This window comes from Sphaeramia orbicularis, chromosome 18 (genome assembly GCF_902148855.1).
Source record: "Sphaeramia orbicularis chromosome 18, fSphaOr1.1, whole genome shotgun sequence".
NCBI classification, from domain to species: domain Eukaryota; kingdom Metazoa; phylum Chordata; class Actinopteri; order Kurtiformes; family Apogonidae; genus Sphaeramia; species Sphaeramia orbicularis.
The window spans coordinates 45,971,116-45,985,426 of record NC_043974.1 but is presented as its reverse complement, the minus strand read 5'-3'; positions in this window follow the sequence as shown (position 1 = coordinate 45,985,426).

Below are 14,311 nucleotides of genomic sequence, written 5' to 3'. Positions count from 1 at the left end.
CGACATCCGGCCTCAGAAATTGAAAAAAAATGGGTGTTTTTGGTCTGTTTTTTTCATTTGTCAGGTAGTAACTTTATTTTTGACCCCCGACAAATACAAAGTAAATTAATAACATGAACAAAATAGAATTAAAATTAGAAAAGCACTCAGAAAGCACAGACCTCCACCAAGGCAGATCAGATTTTGTCATTTTCAAGGAAAGAGCACTAATGCCTTCGAGGTCACAAAGATTATTATGAATGATGGGTTTGTACAAACCTTCCAGTTCAAGAGAATGCACGATCAGAAAACAAAAAAAAAGACTCATTTCATTATTCATGTACAAATCAAAAAATTAGTTTTTTTTCATTCTTTCAATTGTATACACAAATTAAACATTGGAAATAAACAAATGGACCAAATGTGGGGCTTCATGGTCAGTGTATCTGCTGGTAATTGAATTTTCTGTTCAGAAACAAAATAGAAACTAGTGGTGAATTGATTTTCCTTTTGAAATACAACATTTAAAATTGAAATTCAAGGCGTTTTTCTTTTTCTGCGTCAAAACAGATAAACCAAATTTAAAAAAACAGATTGATTTTCGTTTTCCATAATAACAGAAAAGACAATTACTACCTGACAGAAATGGACCAAAAGTGGTTGTTTTTTTTTTATTCATTTTCTGAGACCGGATGTTGTCGTTTTAAAGGAAAGAACGCTAATGCCATCGAGGTCACAAAGATTATTAACAATGAGTTGTACGAAATCTGGACATCGTAGACATGCTCCCTCTACGAATGTCTCCGAACTCCAGATTTCGTAGGAACTGGCAGATTGGTACAAAGCTGTTGTTGGTCAGAATCTTTGTGGCGTGGGCTGGAATCATCTGCAGGTTCAGGTTGAAGGTTACCACCTGCACATTCTGTTTGTCAACGGATCAGAGGAATGTGACGAGTGTTTGAAAAAGAAGTTCTAAATGTTAACAGCTGCTTCCGCCAGGGTCGTGAGCTTTGTCACACTCCGACCATGAAGAGCAGAAAACCACCAACAAACGTCTTCTGCACCATTTCCATTTATGTACAAATAATGTGTATGTGAAGCAGAGCGAGTCATTTAAAAACAGGAAAAACACCATCAAGGATGTTCTTTTAACTCTGTTCAGTGTTTACATACGACACATACAGCTCCGTTAGTGTTATCTACCATCCAGTTTAGTACAGAAGTACGTGCTTCATAATAAGTAGAGGAGCTGAAATATGAGTAATTAAATGTACATGTATATTAGGAAAGGAGCCAAATACTCTTGTAAAACACAGAATTAACTCCTTTTTTTTTTTTTTTTACTTACTCTGAGGACCAAAAATTAACCTTAAAGAGACTGATTTGGTATTTGTGACAATTAATTTAGTTTTTCTGACTTCTGCCTATATTATATTATTATTTTTATTACTTTATCATTAGTAGTTCTGTTATTGTTAAACTATATATATGTCCAAGTGTGGAGAAATTTCCCTTAGCAGCAACGTACAACAAGCAAGGGAACAGAAACACACAGGTAGAAAAACCACAAACTAGTAAAAATGAAAATATAAAGAGAAAATTAAAAAAATCGGTATGTATATATAATATCTGGGGCGCGGCTACCAGTTGTGGACCCCATGGAAGGTAAATGTTATCGGCCCTTCAGAAAATCAGTTATCGATAAAGTGTGGACACAGCATGTGTGGGGGGGGATTGTACGCTGTGTATAGACTGGGGGTATAGCAGTGCGTTTCATTAGTGCTGTAACAACTGGAACTGGTGTCAAACTGAAAGTGAAACTTTATATACTTTCAACGTCCAACTACGGGTTCTATTCCTGTTATACAGTGTACGTGACAGACAGACAGAGCTAGTGTCAGTGTTTTAGAACTACCGTAGTTCCTAGGGGCCAAACACCGTCCGTCTTACCTCCGTCTCTTTCCTGGTTGTTGTCTTTCACCTGAACCTGAACTGACCCAGACTGGACTGGACTGATGGTGGAGGGTCTGCAGTCTGTTCCTTCCAGGTTCACATCAGATTTGTTGTTTTTTTTTCCTTATATCAGCTGTTATTTTGTATTTTGGGTCAATGTGCATGTCCTTCAATATGTCCGTGTGAAACTTGTGCGGATTTAAAGTTCCGCATCAAACATCGTCTTTCGTTCCTTTTTCTTTTTCTCCTCATACTGTGCCGTTTGGGTTCAGCTGTGGACCGAACCGAACAGGTGTGAACTGAAACGGTTCAGTTCAGTACGTGGACCGTTACAGGCCTAATATTTACCCCCCCTTTATGGTGCACCATATATATATATATATATATATATATATATATATATATATATATATATATATATATATATATATAGTAAGTAAAGCTTTATGTATATAGCACTTTGTAAAACAACATGTTACAAAGTGCTTCACATAAAGGAGAGATAGATCAAATCACATTTTATTTATATAGCACCAAATCATAACAAAAGTTCTCTCCTGACACTTTACACATGGAGTTGGTCAGAACCAGACTGAAGCCGATTTACAGAAACCAACAGAATCCTCCAGGAGTAAACCCCAGTGAGTGGAGACAGGAAGGAAAAAGTACCTTTAACAGCAGAAACCTGGAGCAGAACCAGACTGAGGATGGACGAGTGACAGGACCAGCTGGGGTTAAAGAGAGAGAGTAAAGGAGGAGAAAAGAGAGAGCGATAGAGACAGAGAGAGACTGGGGGAGAGGGGGGAGGTAGGGGGAGACGCATGCACAGATAACTGAACTAGAACATCTATGGAACTGTAGAATAAACACTGTCAGAACTATATGGAGAAGTGAGTGATGACGATGAAGGTGGAGAGAGGCAGGAGCACAGCAGCAGGTCCAGAGAGGATCCAGGGAAAACCTGTGATGATAAACACTATCATCACTATCACACTACATATATATATATATATATATATATATGTATGTGTGTGTGTGTATATATATATATGTGTGTGTGTATATATATATATATATATATATATATATATATATATATATAAAATATGGAACAGCATAACCAGTAGTGGGCATAGTGTACAGGAACATCTGTACTGAGTCTGGACTGGAGGTCCCAGGGTCCAGATGGGAGACACCCCTGAAGGTGACAGAGAACAAACAGGCCCAGATCCTGTGGGACTTCCAGATCCAGACCGACAAGATGGTGATGTCCAACCAGTCTGACTTAGTGGAGGAGGAGAAACATCGAAAGACAGCGGTAGAGATAGATGGAGCAACCACAAGTGATAGAACATCAAAAAGAAAGAGCACGAGAAGCTGGAGAAATACCAAGAAGTGAAAGAGAGAGAGAAAATGTGGGTGTGAAGGCAACAGTGGTACCAGTAGAGATGGGGGGTGGGGGGTGGGGGGGTACTAGAGGCAGTGACCCCCAAACTGAGAGGATGAAACCAGCAGAGACCAGGAACAACATCTGAGATCTGAGTCCAACAGAGAACAGTTCTAGGAACAGAGAAGATCCAGAACAGAACCCTCAGACTCCCAGACCTCTGGTAGAGGACCCAGTCTGAAGGACACACCGCCCAGGTGGGACACAAGAAGATTTGTATATATATGTATACATATATATATATGTAGAGAGAGAGAGAGACAGAGACAGAGAGACAGACACACACCCCACCGGTCCAAAGTTGTAGTTCTAAAACTTTGGACCGGTGGGGTCCAAAGTTTTAGAACACCCCAGTTTTTCCAGTTTTGTTTGTAAATTCCTGCAGTTCCAGTCCAATGAACAGCTGAAATGGTTCAAAGGTAAGAGGTGAACTGTCGGAGGAAAAAAAGGTATGTGAGGCAGACTTCCAGTTTCATTGAACTATGTACAAAGTATGACAGTACAATGACAAGAAAAACTGAACTTACCTTACCTTATTTTACCTTACCTTACCTTATTTTACCTTACCTTATTTTACCTTACCTTACCTTACCTTATTTTACCTTACCTTATTTTACCTTACCTTACCTTACCTTACCTTACCTTAAAGGGGGCAGGTCTACATGACACCAGCTGATCAGAGTTGATCTAATGCTGAACTTTGAATTTACTGACTCAGTAAAACAACTTCATCAAACAGTGAAATGTTTCATGTCTAATTGTACCAACAATAATAAAAAAATTAATAACTGAAAATCATCACAACACTGCAAAAAACAAACAAAAAAAACTGAAAATAAAAAAACAAAACAACCCACTATTTTTATAGTGAGTCGGTCTCACTCACTTGCTCTGTGTTTTTACCCCCTATTCCACAGGGGGCGGGGCTTGAACTGAGCATGCTCAGATGTCTGTAGATAGAACAAGGTCTATTCTTTCAGCACCACTGGACATTTTTCTTATTGAGTAAACAGTTGAATTTAATGAATAAATCCTACATTCTGAACGTGTCAGCGCTGACACGTCAGGGGTTAAAGGGTTAAACCAACAACAACAGCATCGATGCTTTTATTTTCGTCACATCTCACAAAACCACGACGCATCATCAACACTATTTACCACGCTGTAAAAAGTCAGTGTTTATTGTCCGTGAAACAACTGTTCATAAACTCAGATCTAATACAAACAACTCCTGCTCCTGTTTTTGTTTTTGTTTATCCTCCGTTATCGATCGGTGTCCAGACCCGGTGTTAGTCACGTGACATTGACCCCACCCCCTTCCTCCACCCCTCCCCTACCTGATGCCTCCAGATGACAGAGTAAACAGTGCTGGGTCAGTGGGCTGTACCCTGGGACAGACCACGGTACAAAACACTATCAGCCCCGTGTAGCGTGCGCTGATGGCGTTAACCACGCGTGGGCGACTCCGGCGGCGTCCGCGGGCCACGGGGGAGCACACGTGTTTCCACCTGTGTGAATATTCCAGCCGTCCATGTGTGTCGGCGTGGGCAGCTGGGCCGCTACTGACCGACTTTAGCCCGCTCATTCAGCCTGCGTTGGCCCTTTAACATCTGTGGGTTTAAGGCGCAAACATACGGATTCTACGGGTTCATGACGTTTATATGACGACACAAAGGCCTGACCAGGGTCCGACAGACCTGAGGGGTCAGCGAAAACAGAAATATTTTATACAGACAGTGGGTTAGGCTGATTACAAATATGCAAAAAATAATAGAAATAATAAACAACACAAGAGTATTCACAAAATATGACGAGTAATAATAATAATAATAATAATAATAATAATAATAATAAAAATAATAATAATGGAACTATCCAGACTACAAGCATATTTGCACCATATTGGAACATTGATACACTGTAAAAAAAAAAAAAAAAAAACAGTATTATTTGGGCAGCATGGGTGCCGAAAAAATACTGTTATATATCAGAAAATACCTAACTCATAAAAATATAGTAATTTTCCATAATTAAAATACAGTTTTTGCCCTAACTTTACATGAGATTTTGCTTTTTTTTTTTTTTTTTTAACTTTTTAATGTTTAATAAAGAATATTTACATGTATTAAAACTATCCAATTACTTATAAATTTTATATATATATATATATATATATATATACACACATATATATTTGTGTGTGTGTGTATATGTATGTATGTGTGTGTATATATATATATATATATATATATATACACATACATACATATATATATACAGTACAGGCCAAAAGTTTGGACACACCTTCTCATTCTTCGCATTTTCTTTATTTTCATGACTATTTACATTGTAGATTCTCACTGAAGGCATCAAAACTATGAATGAACACATGTGGAATTATGTACTTAACAAAAAAGTGTGAAATAACTGAAAACATCTCTTATATTCTAGTTTCTTCAAAGTATCCACCCTTAGCTCTGATGACTGCCTTGCACACTCTTGGCATTCTCTTGATGAGCTTCCAGAGGTAGTCACCTGAAATGGTTTCCACTTCATAGCTGTGCCTTGTCAGGGTTACTTAGTGGAATTTCTTGCCTTATTGATGGGGTTGGGACCATCAGTTGTGTTGTGCAGAAGTCAGGTTGATGCACAGCTGACAGCCCTATTGGACAACTGTTAGAATGCATATTATGGTGAGAACCAATCAGCTAAGTAAAGACAAACGAGTGGCCATCATTACTTTAAGAAATGAAGGTCAGTCAGTCTTGAAAATTTCAAAAACTTTGAATGTGTCCCCAAGTGCAGTCACAAAAACCATCAAGCGCTCCAACGAAACTGGCTCACATGAGGACCGCCCCAGGAAAGGAAGACCAAGAGTCACCTCTGATGCTGAAGATAAGTTCATCTGAGTCACCAGCCTCAGAAATCGCAAATTAACAGCAGCTCAGATTAGAGACCAGATGAATACCACACAGAGCTCTAGCAGCAGACACATCTCTACGACAACTGTTAAGAGGAGACTGCGTGAATCAGGCCTTCATGGTCAAACAGCTGCTAGGAAACCACTGCTCAGGAGAGGCAACAAACACAAGAGATTTATTTGGGCCAAGAAACCCAAGGAATGGACATTAGACCAGTGGAAATCTGTGCTTTGGTCTGATGAGTCCAAATTTCAGATCTTTGGATCCAACCGCCGTGTCTTTGTGCGACGCAGAAAAGGTGAACGGATGGATGCTACATGCCTGGTTCCCACCGTGAAGCATGGAGGGGGAGGTGTGATGGTGTGGGGGTGCTTTGCTGGTGACGCTGTTGGGGATTTATTCAAGATTGAAGGCAACCTGAATCAGCATGGCTACCACAGCATCCTGAAGTGACATGCCATTCCATCCGGTCTGCGTTTAGTTGGACCATCATTTATGTTTCAACAGGACAATGACCCCAAACACACCTCCAGGCTGTGTGAGGGATATTTGACCAAGAAGGAGTGATGGAGTGCTGCGCCAGATGACCTGGCCTCCACAGTCACCGGACCTGAACCCGATCGAGATGGTTTGGGGTGAGCTGGACCGCAGAGTGAAGGCAAAAGGGCCAACAAGTGCTAAGCATCTGTGGGAACTTCTTCAAGACTGTTAGGAAACCATTTCAGGTGACTACCTCTGGAAGCTCATCAAGAGAATGGCAAGAGTGTGCAAAGCAGTCATCAGAGCTAAGGGTGGATACTTTGAAGAAACTAGAATATAAGAGATGTTTTCAGTTATTTCACACTTTTTTGTTAAGTACATAATTCCACATGTGTTCATTCATAGTTTTGATGCCTTCAGTGAGAATCTACAATGAAAATAGTCATGAAAATAAAGAAAATGCAAAGAATGAGAAGGTGTGTCCAAACTTTTGGCCTGTACTGTGTGTATACATATATATATATATATATATATATATATATATATATATATATATATATATATTTATATTTAAAATTTTCAGTGAGACTCAGTTGTCCAATCCACTGATAAAAACTGTATTTGGACAGTTTATCAGTGCTTATACATGTTATACATTCACAAAAATACATTTATTCAACAGTTTTGTTGTGAAACCTCCTGTAATTACACAAGATATTTGTCAATTAACAAACAAGTCTGGTTAAACTGACAGAACTAATACTTCTGTTACGGTTAATTGTCAGTAATTTTATCTCGTTTTATTATTATTATTATTATTATTATTATTATTATTTATTTTATTTTTTTTTACAGTATTAAACTTTAAATTAACAGTTTAATCTCATAAATAGAAAAATATTTGTGAAATTATGATACATTTGCAAATGTATTTTAGCTGTATTTTTCTGTGAAAAAAAGAAAAAATTTCTTCTAAAAAAAAAAAAAAAATTTGGTTATTCACAGTAACAGTTTTTTGTGTTATTTTACATTTCACATGTAAAATCACAGTCTGTTTTTGTCATTTCATTGATATTTTCCTGTATCTTAAAAATACAGGAAAAATCTGTCAAATAAACTGAAAATTCTGTTAAATTGCAGATTTTTTTTTAAGTGTAATTATCAAATTAATCATAATTAACAAATGATAATCAATAAATCAAGAATAAATAAAGATGAATAACTTCAAATTCATAAATAAAAACTGCCATAACAGTAAATATATTTGATGGAACCAGCACATATTAATGTCAGTTATGATAATATTGGTGATTAGAATAATATGTAAATATTAATGGAAAAAAAAAATTATATATATATATATATATATATATATATATATATATATATAATCACAATTTCATAGTTCATGTATTCTATTCTGGCTCATGTAAATACCCCCCCCCCCCCCCCCCCCCAAAAAAAAAGTGCATGCATAAAGATAGTGTAAAAATAAATAAATAAATAAAATAACATAATACCATAATAGTAATTAGAACTATACACACATATTTACAACATACTGTAACACTGATAATGATAATTGATAATCAATAACTCAAGAACAAATCATGATGAATAAATTGATCAAACTGATGAATAAAAACTGTCATAAAAGAAAATATAGTTTATGAAACCACCACTAATTAATGTCAATTATAATAATATTGCTAATTAGAATAATATGTAGAGGAAAAAAAAACATAAATAATACATACAATGAAAAAAAGGATGTTCTATTCTATTCTATTCTATTCTATTCTATTCTATTCTATTCTATAAAAATAGCCCAAATCTAAATAATAAAAAACACATAAGAAAACTCACATAATTATATTGAATAATGACAAATATATGAGTATTAATTGTAATAATAACGTCAAACCAATAAAAATGGGGAATAAATAACCGATAATCAATAACTCCAGAACACATAATGATGAATAACTTCATCAAACTCATAGATAAAAATTGCCATAACAGTAAATATACTTTATGAAACCAGCACTAATTAATGTTAATCATAATCATTTACCTGATTAGAATAATATGTACAGATATTACTCGAATACAAAAATAATGACACAAATTGCTGTAGTTAATCACGATTAATTGCTTTTTTTTATGACTGAAGCTCATAATTATTGATCTGAAAAGTAAAAAGTCACATTAATTCCATAGATTCAAGGTAAATAACATGTATTCAGTCTAAATGTGATGGTTTTTTTTCACCTTTAAACGGTAAAAATAAAGTCTGATCAGCAGAAAACGAGAACAAAACAGTGTCTGTGTGTTTTTTCTAAAGTGTCGTTTTTCTATGAAACTATTCAAGGCCGTTACCGTTACAGATCAGCAGAGGACAGACTTTCACATCCGTGTGAATATAAATGATAATTAACACGCATTCTGTTCTGTGAGCTGGACTGAACTGCACGATTGTTCAGGAAATAGACGTGGAACGATGAATAACGATGAATGTTTTTCACTGTTCGACTCCAAAACTATTGGTCATCCACACTGTAAAAAAAATCTGTAATTTAACAGAATTTTCACTGTGTTTATTTGACAGATTTTTCCTGTATTTTTAAGATACAGTAAAATATCAATGAAACGTCAAAAACAGGCTGTGATTTTACATGTCAAATGTAAAATAAAATGAAAAAAGTGTAACCGTGAATAACCCAAAAAATTCCATTTTTTAAAAGAATTTTACGTAACTTCTCCCTTCCTTCAGCGTGTCCAGAAGTCCAACTTTCTGTGCGATGGTTAGCATCTTCCTCTGCCTTTTGGGTGCGACCGCAGGTGTCTTTGTCGGTGCGGAACGTTTCGTCGACATTGTGGGTTTTGTCGGAGAGAAAACTGTCAAACATACAGCACTGCAGAGGCACACTGCGACAGATCCAACATTTGTGTAAATTTGGCGAAAAGAACGCATTCTGTTCTGAACAGGAGACACGGCACGGAGGAGAGTGATTGACGATGGTCTACAGTCCCTTAGCCAATCAGGACGCAGAACACAATTTGTGGGTTCTTCCTTAGCCAATCAGGACGCAGAACACAATGTGCGGGTTCTCCTTAGCCAATCAGGACGCAGAACACAATGCGCGTTCATACTCAGTAAAAAACAAGCATGCAAAATTGCAAAAATCTGCGAAACAGCGAGGCTGCGAAAAGTGAGGGACAGCTGTACTCTAAAAGACACTCGCTAAATAACGACAGACCTAGCTGTAGAAGAGCTTCCTGTACACGACTGTAAATACAGACTTGTGCTTGTGTTGACACATTTCAGGGCAGCGATAGAAAGTGAAACAGCGAAAAATGGACACAACGTATAATAACTTATACACTGTGTCCACATACTTTTGTCCACATCCAGTATATATGAGGCTAAGTGTTTCTGTTTCCAGACCTGGTTTTGATGTCCTGTATGTTCCCTAAACACCTGCAGGTCTAACAGTGGGTGTACTCAGTAGAACATGGCAGGAGAACCTCCATTCGAGAACATGTTCAGTGTGAGTGACAGCCCTGCAGAGGAAAGCAGCTCTGAGGTTTCACTAACGACTAATGAAGAAGTCACTGTGTGCATGTGGCTGTGCTTCCCTTCTGACGGCGCTGTTTGTCATTCATTGTGGGGGTTAAAACAATATCACAAATGAGTATTGAATATGCATATATCTGTGAAGAAAACAGCAGAAATAAAAGCAGCAGGATGGGTTTTCCACGTCAAAAGCTCGGAGGGTTAGCGCTGATTAAAATGTGTGGAATTCCCCTGCGGAGTATGTTGCAATTATTTGTTTGTAAGGATAAGTCATAAAACTTCAAAAAAAAAAAAAGAAACTCGCCCTAATGAAGAAAAATTGCTGCGGCGAGGAGAGGCTGAGATTAAAGCGCATTTCTGGGCCTTAATTGTACAATTCATAAGAAGTTTACATGCATTTTCCTGCTTCCTTTGGAGAAATCATGTTATTTTAATTTCCCTTATTTTCTTTTTATTAAGCCCTCGCATGTAACAGACGATTTTTAAAAAGTTATTAGACAGAGAGCGAGGTTTGAAACAAAAGCTGGTTTTCAGTTAAAATAGAGGGGGGGGGGGGGAGAGAGAGAGAGAGAGAGAGAGAGAGGGAGAGATAGATAGAACGATAGATGGATTTAATTTCCCTTATTTTCTTTTTATTAAGCCCTCACATGTAACAGACGATTTTTAAAAAGTTATTAGACAGAGAGTGAGGATTGAAACAAAAACTGGTTTTTAGTTAAAATAGAGAGAGAGGGAGAAAGAGAGAGAGAGAGAGAGGGAGGGATAGATAGATAGATAGATAGATAGATAGATAGATAGATAGATAGATAGATAGATAGATAGATAGATAGATAGATAGATAGATAGATAGATAGATAGATAGATAGATAGATAGATAGATAGATAGATAGATAGATAGATCAAACCTGTGTCTCATCTAAAGTCTGGAGTGGTTTTTTTTTTTCATCCCTCGTTCATTCTGTGGAATGTTCTCTCCATCTAAACTCCTCCCACCAGCTCTCACATGCTTCTACCTGAAGTCAGTTTGCTCTTCAGTCTTTTTTCTTTTTCGTTGTATTTTTTTTCCTGGAGCACAGATGTGCTTTTTTGGCAGTCCTTCTCTTCGCTGCATCTGCCTGAACCTCAAGCACTCAAGGATTAACTGGGACAACTGAGAAGAATTAAGCATGCACAAACCCGGTCCGACTCCTGGTCCACCTGACCAACAGGACCGGCTCAGAAGTCCACCCCCCCAACAGGACCGGCTCAGAAGTCCCCCCCCCCACACCGCATTAATATTCAGAAGGCTGTTCCAGCAGGCGGCTGTAAAAACCCTTTCAGCTGCTTTTCTCAGACTTTGTGCTCAGATCTCTGTGGTGTAGGTGGACACCTTCAGTCTGGTGGAGCTGCTGCATCCAACAATCACATCCACCCTCTGTGGAAACACCCACAGCACAGCAACGACTTCACCGGTTCCAATAGTTCACGTCAGATCACAGCTGGTTTAAAGCTGCGTTTGGGTTTTAACGCACAGTTGAATAAGTTATAATTAGATTAGATACTGTAAATATTTATTGATCGCTCAGGAAATAAATGTTCCAGTAGCAGCACAACACTGAATAGAAACATATGATTCATATTACAAAACAAACAGGAACCAAACAACTACTGTAACAACAGTAATAAACAGGTAATTACACATTAGACCAGGGGGGTCAAACATGCGGCCCAGGGCCAAAGCCAAAGGGTCCAGGTCGGCCCATGGGATGTTTGTGCCAAGTGCAAAAATTCCACTGTCTTGAACTGAATTAAGCAAAAAAAATAAAAAAAAATTAGCTTGAATTAAGGAAACAATCTTGAATTAAGCAAACGAAAAAAAAAAAAACTTCAATTAAGTTTAAGAAAAAATCTTGAATTAAGCAAAAAAAACCCTTCAATTACACCAGGAAACTCAATCATTTTAGAACGTGTATTATTATGAAATGGACAGAGTTTGTTTTCAGGTGGTTTTGGGGGGGATTTTTAGGAGGTTTTTAGGGGATTTTTTTGGGTGGTAATTTTTTGGGTGTTTTTTTTTTATGTGGTTTTAGGGTGATTTTAAGTGATTTTGAGTGATTTTTAGGTGATTTGGGGAAGGTTTTTGAGTGGGTTTTGGGGTGATTTTTAAGTAGCTTTTGTGTGAGTTTTTAGGTGATTTTTGTGTAGTTTTGGGGGGATTTTAAGGTGGTTTTTGATTGGTTTTTAAGGTGATTTTTAAGTAGTTTTTGGATGTTTTTAAGGTGATTTTTTGGTGGGTTTTGTGTGAGTTTTTGGGTGATTTTTGGGTGGTGTATGAGTGGTTTTTAAGGTGATTTTTAAGTAGTTTTTGGATGTTTTTAAGGTGATTTTTTTTTTGGTGGGTTTTGTGTGAGTTTTTGGGTGATTTTTAGGTGATTTTTGGGTGGTGTATGAGTGGTTTTTAAGGTGATTTTTAAGTAGTTTTTCGGTGATTTTTAGGTGATGTTTGGGTGGTTTTTGAGTGGTTTTTAGGGTAATTTTTAAGTAGTTTTTGGGTGATTTTTAGGTGATTTTTGGGTGGTTTTTGAGTGGTTTTTAAGGTGATTTTTAAGTAGTTTTTGAATGTTTTTTTGGGTGATATTTGGGTGAATGTTTTGGTTGGCTTTGAGTGGTTTTAATGGTAATTTTCAAGTAGTTCTTGGGTGATTTTAGGGTGTTTTTTTTTTAGGTGAGTTTTTGGTGGGTTCTGAGTGTTTTTAGTTTGTTTTTGGATGACTTTTTTTTGGTGGTTTTTAGGTGGTTTTTGGGAGATTGGTATGTGGTTTTGGGGTGATTTTTCAATGTTTTGGGGGTAATTTTGCATAACTAGTCACATTAACAAAAAAATAATGTTGATGGATGTTACAACAAGTGAAGAAGAAGAGTTTTACAACCAACATGTGACAGTATGTGTGAACACAGCAGGAAACAAACAGAATATTTGACCAGATGGAGTCTTCATAAAGAGGTTTTTTCATTATAATAAGTGAAAACTGGCACTTCCTCTCACATTTCATTGACCAAAAACTGCAGGATTAAGGTGCGATTTGTGCCGACGTCTCTAGTAATGTGAAATGAAAGTGTGGGAGACGACTCAGACGAGCACATTTCCCGTCTGTAATGAATCCGTGTGGAACGTCGGTTGTAATATGCGCTTCTAAAGTCGCTGTAATAGATCTAGTGCCTGTAGCTGCTGACGCTGAACCCAATAGTACGCTTTAGCCACACTGATAATTAAAAGACGCATTGATCTTTTTTTTCCCCATTGCACCCCCCCACCCCACCCCCCCTCCAAGATCCAGTTCCTATTTCCTGCAGGATTTATTTATCACCCACAATGCCACTGGGGTGCTATCATTCACAGTGTAAAAGAGGAGAGAGAGCTGTGGAAACAAGTGCAGAGAACAGGGGAACGGAGCTCTTTGTGCCGGGGCGGCGGTCCAGATGGATGGGCCATTAGTGGACGAGGAGCCGGTTCAGGACCGGGATTAACGCAGGTGACCATCAGCGCATCTGCAGAAGTCTGCAGCAGCTCCGACTTTAATACACCAGCCTTCAACCCTCAGCTGTGGAGAACCCTTTTACAGCGGAGGGGGTCTGAACGGGTCCAGCTCTGGGGGGTTTTTGAGTGGATTTTAGGTGGTTTTTAGGTGGTTTTTAGGTGGTTTTTAGGGTGGTTTTTAGGTGGTTTTTAAGGTGGTTTTAGGTGGTTTTTAGGTGGTTTTTAAGGTGGTTTTTAGGTGGTTTTTAGGTGGTTTTTAAGGTGGTTTTTAGGTGGTTTTTAGGTGGTTTTTAGGTGGTTTTTAAGGTGGATTTTAGGTGGTTTTTAAGGTGGTTTTTAGGTGGTTTTTAGGTGGTTTTTAGGGTGGTTTTTAGGTGGTTTTTAAGGTGGTTTTTAGGTGGTTTTTAGGTGGTTTTTAAGGTGGTTTTTAGGTGGTT